Source organism: Petaurus breviceps, unplaced genomic scaffold (genome assembly GCF_028583685.1).
Source record: "Petaurus breviceps papuanus isolate PSGF00001 unplaced genomic scaffold, PetGlider_PUasm1.0 38, whole genome shotgun sequence".
In the NCBI taxonomy this organism is placed as follows: Eukaryota; Metazoa; Chordata; class Mammalia; order Diprotodontia; family Petauridae; genus Petaurus; species Petaurus breviceps.
Genome location: NW_027186304.1, coordinates 11,538,419 through 11,549,481, shown reverse-complemented (window position 1 = coordinate 11,549,481; position 11,063 = coordinate 11,538,419). Strand labels below are relative to the sequence as shown.

Here is an 11,063-nt window from a genome sequence, read left to right as displayed (position 1 = left end):
GTGGCAGAGCAGCTACAGAAGAATGAAGAACTGAGTCCTGAGAAACTGTGGTGGTGGTGGTGGTGTTCTTCTGAACAGGATCCCAAGAGCCCAGAGCCAGGAGTCCAGGAGCCAGGAGGCCAGAGCCAGGAGCCCAGGCGCTCTAAATCCAGACCCAGACGCAGGAGCCAGGAGCCCAGGAGCAAGGAGCCCAGGTAACTGAAGTATGACTGGAATGCTGTTAATTAGTTTGTTTGCAGCTTGGTTGAGCCTTGAATTCCCTGGAGCAGAAATGGTGAAGGAGCTGACATGGACCTGACCCTGTGAACAACAGCATGGAGCAGGACCTGCCCAGAGAGTTGGTCGAGGAACTGGGAGCTGTCTGCCATTGAACCCAGGTAGGATCTGGGACCATGGAATGAGATTCAGGGAATCTGAGAACAGGCCCCAAGTCAAGATGAAGAAAAGACCTCACCTTGGATACTGAGTAATTATGGAGTTATAGTTTACTAGTGACCTAAGGGGTGGAGAGTTTTGTGTGTGATACTTAGTAAGACTTTGCTGAATAAGTGACTGATTGTACTTTGAGTACTTTGAGTATTGTACTTTGAAACTATTGATAAGTGACTGATTGAGTTAATCAAGACTTTGCCCCATGAGTGGAAGACTTTGTGTACTTTGAGACTACTAATAAATGATTAATTGAGTTAACTTAAGAGTGACTATTTTACTTTGAGACTATGTTGTGAATATTATTTTGTGATTTTCTGTGATGAGTTGTAATATGGTGAATGCTGTATTTTGAATTATGCTGGACCTTGATTTTCCATGGATGTTTTGCTTTTGTTATGGAATAAATATAGTGATCACTATACTAAGTAATCAGAACCTTAAAAAAGCTGTCCACAGTAGCAGTTCTTTGGAAAAGCTTCTGCACATGGTATTACACCTAGATAACAAGGATTCGCCATAATCTCACATTAGTAATAAGAGATTCACCATGGAACATCACAGCTCATCTCGATGTAACTAGTTCTCACGGTAAGGAGATGTTTTTTTCATGCCTAAATTCAACATTGCAAAAATGATTTTGTTTTTAGATACCTATTAATAAATATCAAAAGACTTGGAATGGGGTGTATAAGTATACTAATGCCAAGTTGTCTATAGAAAACATTTTCAGTTATTAACCATGCACATAAACATGAACATCTGCTCTTGGAAACCCTTTAAACAATGGAAAAATCTTTAAGGTGACTCTTAACCAGTTTGAATACATTTCAGGGCATGATCTACAGAGAAGTTCTAATCCCAAATTAATTGACATTCATAAATAAAGTAATATTTCCCATTAAGGTGACACAAGATAGCCCATAAGTTACTACTCTTCAGTAACATCACTGACTGCATTGAAATTTCATTCCTGAAAACAAACAAAAAATACTCCTGACTTTACCTTCTTAACTCAATAGAATCACATATTTATTTCACAAAATTCCTTACTTTTGTCTAATTACACTCATATTGTTCTGAAAGAATGAGACACTTCAGAAACTGAATCTTATGCATATGATAAGTTTAAGCACTAATTTAACTCTTGCTCAGGCCATGGAATGACAAGAATTTATATCAAAACAGAAAGATCTTTCCCACTTGCAGTTTATTACAGTAATTCAGATGTCTTAGTATTAATCTAATAACTAATAGATCCAGTATTGAAATGACAAATTCCCACTGTGTCTACTTTGATAATAAAATTTTGCTAGGAGAATTAGGAGCAGGAAAATTGTTATAATAGCATCTAATCTTTTCCTCAAGGCCTACAGCACTATAAGTAGCCTAGCATATGGAACCAAGTGGACAGATTTCTTGAATGGATAGATGAATTAAGAAGAGTCAAACCTCAGTCTTCCCAAAGTAACCTCCCTACCTTATTTCTAGGGATAGATATGGAAAAATATTCACTAGCCTTAGGTCTCAGATGTTGCGTTGATTGAGTTGCTGATTGCTGATTTTTTATTTCTTAAAATGTTCATTTAAGGCTTGTCAAAGGTCACAGAAAACCTTGGAATTAAACTCAGAAAGAGCACTCAGTTTCTCAAAAAAGTTTTCCCCTTAAAAAATAAAGATACTAATAACAATAGATTTGGACATAATTGTTATCAATACCATAAAATTATTGCAATAAATTAGCTTACAAAGAAAAATTAGCAGGACTTCAATGAATCATATGACTTTTAAAATTTTTTTACTTAATCATTTCTTCCCAAAAGTATTTCCTTTTCTTAAAAATAGCTTAAAATGTATCCTGATATTAAAAAGATAATCATCAAACTTTGATGAAGTAAATTTGTTGGAATTCTTTGAATTGACAGAAATCTCTCTCTTATTCAACCTTGAAGCAAAAAATAAATCTTTAAAATTGGAATTTATCAAAACTAAGTTGGGGTAAATTATGTTAAGTATCATAAATAATTCCCAAAATAATATAAAAAATAAATTCCTAATTACCACAAAATTCATAGTTACCACTCCACTCTTATCAACAAATTTTTACAATGGGGAGGAACTTCTGCTTTTTTTCCCCCTAATCAAAAGGGGAAAAAATATATGGCTAAATAAAGTACCATTATTACAATAACAAAATTTCCCTGGCCTTTAAAAATTTATTCAGTGTGTATGTGTGTGTGTGTGTGAGTCTGTCTGTGTCTGTGTGTGTATCTTTAGATGAATTTTATTCTATATCCTAAACAGGTTTGAAAACTACACCCCTATTTTGTGCATAGATCCCCAATTGCCCAGTAGGAATTCCACAACACAGAAAATTCTTGCTCAGGGTTAATGATAATTTATGACTAGATGATTCCAAGAATCCTTGTGAGTTTACAAAGGAGATTTTATAAGGTCTTTTCTTTATACTATTTTCAATCTTCTTTTAAAAATATCTATGTTAATAATTTATAGGTTTTGGGACATGGAGGCAAGAAGACAGAGAGAAGCCAAGAAATTGTCTGAGCTCTTCCCAGTTTCCCTCAAAAACAAAGTTAAATCAAGCCTTTAAGCGGATTGTGGAACTACAAAACCCACAAAAAGATGGAATGAAACAATTTTCCAGCATAAGATAATTTAAAATGAATTTAGGAAAGGTTTCTCTCACTTGGGAAAAAGTGGAGTGCAGCCCAGTACAGCCCATATCTGAGCAAGCCAGTGGGAGACTCTTAGCCACAGCATAGATCAGCAACTGAGGCGTCATTGTCTAGCATCAGTAGGTCAGTGGCTTAGCACTTAAAAAGTGAGACCACCAGCCCCAGAACCAAAGGAAATTGTGAACCCTAGAACCTTGACTCAACAGACACAACTAGGGCCAGTTCACCACCAGTACAATGGGCAAGCCATGGGTCTATGGGGAAAGCCAGGGACTAGTCCCCTAACCTCCAACATAAGAAGCTTGGAAAGCAGAGCCCCTGTGTTCCAGGAGCAAAGCTCAACTTTAAAAGTCACAAAATAGGCAGAATAACATAGAAACAGAAAAAAAAGCCTTTACCATGGAAGATGACTATGGTGACAGAAGATCGAAATACAGACCCACAGTCAAAATGCTGACATGTGAAGCCTCAAAGGGAAATATGAATTGGTCTTAAGTCCAAAATTAGTCCTTGAAAGATCTCAAAAAGTATCTTTAAAATCTAGTAAAAGAGATCTAATTTAAAATCTAATAAAATAAATTTAAAGAGAGCTATTTAAAATTTAGTAAAATAAAAACTGGGGAAAAATGAGAGTTATACAGAATTATGAAAAAAAAGAGAGACAACAGCTTGGAGAAGGAAACACAAAAAATGAGTGAAGAAAACTACTCCCTAAAAAAATAGAATTGGCCAAATGAAAAAGGAGGTACAACAGCGAACTGATTAAAATAATTCCATAAAAATTAGAATTGGGCAAGTGGAAGCTTATGACTCTATGAGATATCAGGAATCAGTCAAAGAAAACCAAAACAATTTGAAAAAAATGTAAAATACCTCATTGGAAAAGCAATTGACCTGGAAAATAGATGCAAGAGAGAATTTAAGAATTTTTTGACTACCTAAAGACAATGATGAGAAAAGATCCTGCACAGCATCTTTCAAGAAATTATCAAGGAAAGCTTCCCTGAGGTCCTAGAACCAGAGGATAAAATAATCATTGGAAGAATCCACCAATTACCTCCTGAAAGAGATCCCAAATTTAAAACTCAAAGGAATATTGTAGACAAACTCCATAATGAATAGGTCAAGGAGAAAATACAGCAAAAAGGTAGAAAGAAATGATTTAAATATCAAGGAGTAATAGTCAGGATTACACAGGATTAAGCAGCTTCTACATTAAAGGACCAGGGGGCTTGGAATCTGATATTCAGGAAGGCAAAGGAGCATGGATTACAATGAAGAATCAACTACCCAGCAAAATTAAACATATTCTTTAAGGGAAAAAGATGTGCATTCAATGAAATCGGGCACTTTCAGAATTTTGTCATGAAATGTCCAGAGCTGAAGAGAAAAGTCAATCTTCAAATGCAAGACTCAAGACAAGCATAAAAAGGTAAACATGAAAGAAAAAAAAGATGTTATTCAATAAGATTTAAACTGTTTTCCCTGATATTTTTAACTCTTGATAACTGGTTCTCTATTAGGGCAGTTAGAAGGAGTATGCAGAGACAGATTATGCTTAGACAGGGTATAAGTTGACTTTGATATGATGATATACAAAGCTAAGGGGTAAGAAAGAATGGATTAGAAATCATAATCCTACAATACTCTGCTTACAAGAATCACATCTGAAACAGGGATACACACAGGGAAAAGGGAAAAGGCTGGAGTAAAATATATCATGCCTCAGATAAAGTAAAAAAAAAAAAAGCAAGGGTAGCAATCCTTATATCAGATAAAGCAAAAGCAAAAAATTGACCTAATTAAAAGAGATAAGGAAGGAAACTATATCCTGTTAAAAGGCACCATCGAGAACAAAGCAATATCATTACTTAACATATATGCACCAAGTGGTATAGCATCCAAATTCCTATAGGAGAAGGTAAAGGAATTAGAGGAAGAAATAAAGAGCAAAATTATACTAGTGGGAGACCTTAATCTCCCCCTCTCTGAACTTGATAAATCTAACCTCAAAATAAACAAAGAAGTTAAGGAGTTGAACAGGATTTTAGAGAGGATAGGAATGATAGATCTCTGGAGAAAACTGAATGGGATAAAAAGGAATATGCTTTCTTCTCAGGGGTTCATGACACATACTCAAAAATTGACCATGTCCTACAACATAAAAACCTCACAATTCTAGCAGAAAGGCAGAAATATTAAATGCATCCTTCTCAGATCATGATGCAATAAAAATTATTTGCAATAAAGGGCCAGGGAAAGACAGGCTAAAAACTAATTGGAAATTAAACAATTTAATGCTAAAGAATGAGTGAGTCAAACAAGAAATTATAGAAACCATCAGTAATTTCATTCAAGAGAATGATAATAATGAGACAACATACCAAAATTTGTGAAATGCATTAAAGGCAGTTCTTAGGGGAAGTTTTATATCCCTGAGTGCATACATGATTAAATTAGAGAAAAGGGAGGTCAACAAATTGTGCGTGCAATTGAAAAACCTAGAAAAAGAACAAATTCAAAATCCCCAATTAAATACTAAAGTAGAAATATTAAAAACAAAGTGAGAGATTAAGAAAACTGAAATTAAGAAAACTATTGATTAATAAATAAACTAAGAGCTGGTTTCAAGAAAAAAAAATTGTAAGACCCTTAGTCAATATGATAAAAACAAAAGAAAGACGAAAACCAAATTATGAGTATCAAAAATGAAAAAGGGGAAGCTACCTCCAATGAAGAGGAAATCAAAACAATAATTAGGAATTATTTTTCCCAATGGTATTCACATAAATTTGACAATCTTAGGGAAATGGATGAATATTTACAAAAATACAAATTTCCCAGATTAACTGAAGAGCAAGTAAATTACTTAAATAACCCCATCTCAGAAAAAAAGAAATTGAACAAGCCATCGGTCAGCTCCCTAGGAAAAAATCTCCAGGGCCAGATGGATTTACTAGTGAATTCTATCAAAAATTAAAAAAAAACAACAACAATTGATTCCAATACTCTACCAAGTATTTGAGAAAAATAGTGAAGAAGGAGTCCTACCAAATTCTTTTTATGACACAAATATGGTACTAATACTTAATCAGGAAGAGATAAAACAGAGAAAGAAAATTATAGACCAATATCCCTCATGAATATAGATGCAAAAATTTTAAATAAAATACTAGCAAAAAGACTACAGCAACTTATCTCAAGAATAATACACTTTGATCAGGTAGGATTTATCCTAGGAATGCAAGGATGGTTTAATGTTAGGAAAACCATCAGTATAATTGATCATATCAATGATAAAGCTAGCAGAAACACATAATCATCTCAATGGATACAGAAAAGGCTTTTGACAAAATACAACAACCATTCCTATTAAAAACATGAGAAAGTATAGGAATAAATGGAGCCTTCCTTAAAATAATAGGTAGCATCTATTTAAAGTCATCAGCAGTATTATATGTAATGGGGAGAAGCTAGAATCATTTCCCATAAGATCAGGGGTGAAACAAGTGCGTCCACTATCACCTCTCTTATTCAATCTGATATCAGATATGTTAGCAGTAGCAATTAGAGAAGAAAATGAAATCAACGGAATCAAATTAGGCAAAGAAGAGACCAAGCTATCACTCATTGCAGATGATATGATGATATACTTAGAGAATCCTAGAGAATCAAGTAAAAAACTACTTGAGACAATAAATAAATTTGGCAAAGTTGCAGGGTGTAAAATAAATCCTCAGCATTCCTATATATTTCCAATGAAATTCAACAGCAAGAGATAGAAAGAGAAATCCCATTTACAGTTACTGTAGACATTATAAAATATTTGGGAATCTACTTGCCAAAACAAACCCAGGACCTATATGACCACAACTACAAAACACTTTTCACACAAATAAAGTAAGATCTAACTAATTGGAAAAAATATCAATTGCTCATGGCTGGGTTAAACTAATATAATAAAAATGACAATTTTACCTAAATTAAATTATATATTTAATGCCATACCAATTAATTTACCAAAAAACTACTTTATAGAGCTAGAAAAAATAGTAACAAAATTCATTTGGAAGAATAAATAGTCCAGAATATCAAGGGAATTGATGAAAAGAAATGCTAGGGAAGGTGGACTAGCTATACCAGATTTCAATCTGTATAATAAATCAGAAGTCATCAAAACTACTTGGTACTGGCTGAGGAATAGAGGAGAGGATCAGTGGAATAGATTAGGAACATGAGATTCAGAAGTCAAAGACTATAGTAATGTATTGTTTGATAAACTGCCAGATCCTGGTTTTGGGGATAAGAACTCACCATTTCACAAAAATTGCTGGGAAAACTGGAATAGAGTATGGCAGAAACTGGGCATAGACCATTATCTAACATCATATACTAAAATCAAGTCTAAATGGGTGCATGATCTAGGTAAAAAGGCTGATACTTTAAGCAGTCTCATAAAACAAGGAACAGTTTACCTGTCAGATTTGTGGAGAGGGAAAGACTTTATGACTAAACAAGAATTAGAGAACATTATGAAATACAAAGTGGACAATTTTGATTACATGAAATTGAAAAGCTTCTGTACAAACAAAGCCAATGTTACCAAGATTAAGAGGGAGGTGGGAAACTGGGAAAGAATCTTTACAACCTATGTCTCCTACAAAGGACCCATTTCTAAAATATACAGAGAATTGAGTCAAATTTATAAGAATACAAGTCATTCCCCAATTGATAAATGGTCAAAGGACATGAACAGGCAATTTTCAGAGAAAGAAATTAAAGATATCTATAAGCACATGAAGAAATGCTCTAAATCAATATTGATTAGAAAAATGCAAATCAAAACAACTCTGAGGTACCACATCTCACCAGTCAGATTGGCTTAGATGACAAAACAGGAAAATGACAAATGCTGGAGAGGATGTGGGCAAATTGGAACACTAATGCATTGCTGGTGGAGTTGTGAACTGATCCAGTCTTTCTGGAGAGCAATTTGGAAATATGCACAAAGGGCTATAAATACTTTTCATATCATTCGACCCAGCAATACCACTCCTAGGGTTATATCCCAAAGAGATAATAGAAGTGGGAGAAAGACCCATATGTACAAAAATGTTTATAGCAGCTCTTTTTGTGGTGGCAAAGAATTGGAAATTAAGGGGGTGCTCATCAATTGGGGAATGGATGAACAAGTTGTGGTATATGCATGTTATGGAATACTATTGTGCTAGAAAAAATGAGGAGCATACAATCTTCATATTTACCTGGAGAGGCTTAAACAAACTGTTGCTGAGTGAGAAGAGTAGAACCAGGAGAAATTTGTACACAATTATAGACACAACCTATGTGTGATGACCAACTTTGATAGACTGGACTCTTCTCAGCAATGCAGTGATATAAGTCAATCCCAAAAGACTCATAATGAAGAGAAATATGTTCTTCCAGAGAAAGAACTAGAAAGAACTGAATTTATATCCAGATGGAAGTAAAATACCTGATCTTTTTCCTTCTCTTGTTTCATTTTATGTCCTCTTTACCACTTTTAATTCCATCTGATACAATCCATCTTTATAACCTGACTAATGACTAATGTGAAAGTATTTATAGATCTTATACTTGACTACATGCTGCCATGGAGGGGTACAAAATGTGAAACTCAAGGAATTGTGGAATTGAATCCTGTAAACTAAAAGGAAACAAAAAAATAAATTTAAAATAAATAAATAAACAAACAAACAAATAAATAAATAAAAAGAACATACTGAATTCTTTTGCTTTCACTAATTTTCTTGAGTCTATTTTTGCACATTTATATTGCAAAGATTATGTGGAGATAATTAGTCAAATATAAATTTTTACATAGCTCTCTGTCTATCTCTTTCACTCTCCTCCCTATCCCGTTAAATTTGAACTTGAGTCAATTCCCCATTTTAATAAAAAAGCATGATTTAAATTTTAGGAAACTTTCATTCCACATCTTCTTGAGGTATTGACCAGGCAGGTCAACATGATTTCACAGTCTGGCATCTATGAAATAGGCAAAGGCATGGCTGATTACCTTAATTTGTTTTAGAGGACTCATTAAGAAGAAATTTTATGTTATACTTGCACCTTAAAATTTGACTACCTTTTCATGTATATGGGATATTGAGAATAATTTGATTTGGCCTACTCTGTGTCCAAGTAGGAATTTTTAAGATTCAATTATAGTCCAAGAAGAAAAATCATATAATGCTAATTAGATTCAAGATGATGATTCATTTGAAAGGATTCCAGATTAAACCATATTTACTAATTGCACGCTTTATAGTTCAGGTAGAAAAGTTCCAAATTCTTAACCAAAATGGGTTAGACAACTTTTAGTTGATACAATATGTGAAACCAGGGATTAGAGTCCAAGATCTGCTTGGCCTAAGATATAATATATTTGCCTTAAGTCTCTAAACCTCAGTTTGTTCATCTACAAAACAGAAATGATGACTTTTTTTGCTATTTCAAAGAACTATGAAGATCATATAAGATGATAGAAATAAATAGGGTTTTAAAAAACAATTGACACCTATCTAAATATCATCCAGTGCTATCATTATTATTTTTGCTTTGAACAATATTGAAACCATTTTCTTAGAGTTGATTAATTTTTTTCACATTTAATTGTTAACTTCATCCTCTAAGTGGCAGCTCAGAGGAAGATGTATTAGAAATGAGAACCTTTAATTTGCAGCCCTGTTTTTCATTTACTTAGCTAGTTTGACTTTGGAAATAAGACCATTTTAGTTGAGGATGAAAAAAAAATTAGTGTTGCTTTAAGTTCTCGAGATAATAACTTTATGCAAATTCTAGTTGTGGCTGGACTCCACAAGAGTGGGAAAATATTCTATTGATTCCTTAGTGCTGACTGTGGATAAGTCTCTTAATTTTATTGCTTCTGGCTGATCATTTAGAAAGGGGGGGAAGTGATTTAGAATTAAATGAAATATAAAAATGGATTAATATCATATAACAATGTAAATAGTATCATCTTACAACTTTATTTCATCAATTTCAATATATAAATTTGAATTGGTCTGGCACCTGACTAAAGTTTTATTATGAATATATAAATATGAATTCCTGCCTGCTGCTCAACATTTGATATTTTTGGTAGATTATAGCAAGTTTACAGAGAAACTCAATTTCAGCAACTTTCCCCAGAGTTTTAATTAAATTTTATGCTGTTCCATATAATAGTATTATGTAATATCACAAAGAAATTGATGGTGTAAATATTAACAATGATATAAATTCTCATTTTAATGAATACAGACAAATTACATCATAGGTATATAGACTAGAAACAAATGGAGAAAGGTATTTATCGAAGTAAATTACATTTATAGTCTTTGAATCACCCCATTAAACTGCTTAAAGAAGTTTATTATTCACAGAGGTGTACTATTGAAAACACAATATTATTCAGTTATTATGAAATTCTTTAATTCAACACCAGGATGAATTTTTTTTTTCTCCCTTTAGTTCATATTTGATTGGCAGAGAAAAGGATTGGCTTTAATGTATGACAGCTGAAGAAACTGGGCAAAGATACTTGAATATGAGTTTTTCCATGTGTAAAATAAGCATCTGCCTCAGGCTGTATTCTGGCCTCCCTCATAGCCATCTTTCTATTTTCAGGGCAGTGATCAAGGCTTCTTTGAAATCTTATAGAATTTCCTCAGTATTCCCTATTGAGAAAAAAGTGTGTCCTGACATTTACACATTTGTATGCCCTTAGGTTAAAAACAAATGTTTCTGGGTATACCTAGATTTTCTTCACTTAAAGACAACTCCAATAACTCATTTTGGGGTAGAACAGAGTTTTCAGTTTCAAAGGCCATGAAAGAGAAAACCTTATTGTAATGTAATACCAAGCAAAGGCAACTTCCCAGGTTCAAAATACCA

At 33.4% G+C, this 11,063-nt stretch overlaps 1 long non-coding RNA gene across 1 annotated transcript; it reads left to right on the top strand.

Moving 5' to 3' along the window:
- Positions 1 to 594: 594 nt before the first annotated feature.
- LOC138170335 (uncharacterized) lies at positions 595 to 6,121 on the top strand. The gene is made up of 2 exons (XR_011170578.1): positions 595 to 1,020; positions 2,944 to 6,121. It is a non-coding gene; the product is annotated as an uncharacterized lncRNA (long non-coding RNA).
- Positions 6,122 to 11,063: the final 4,942 nt, after the last annotated feature.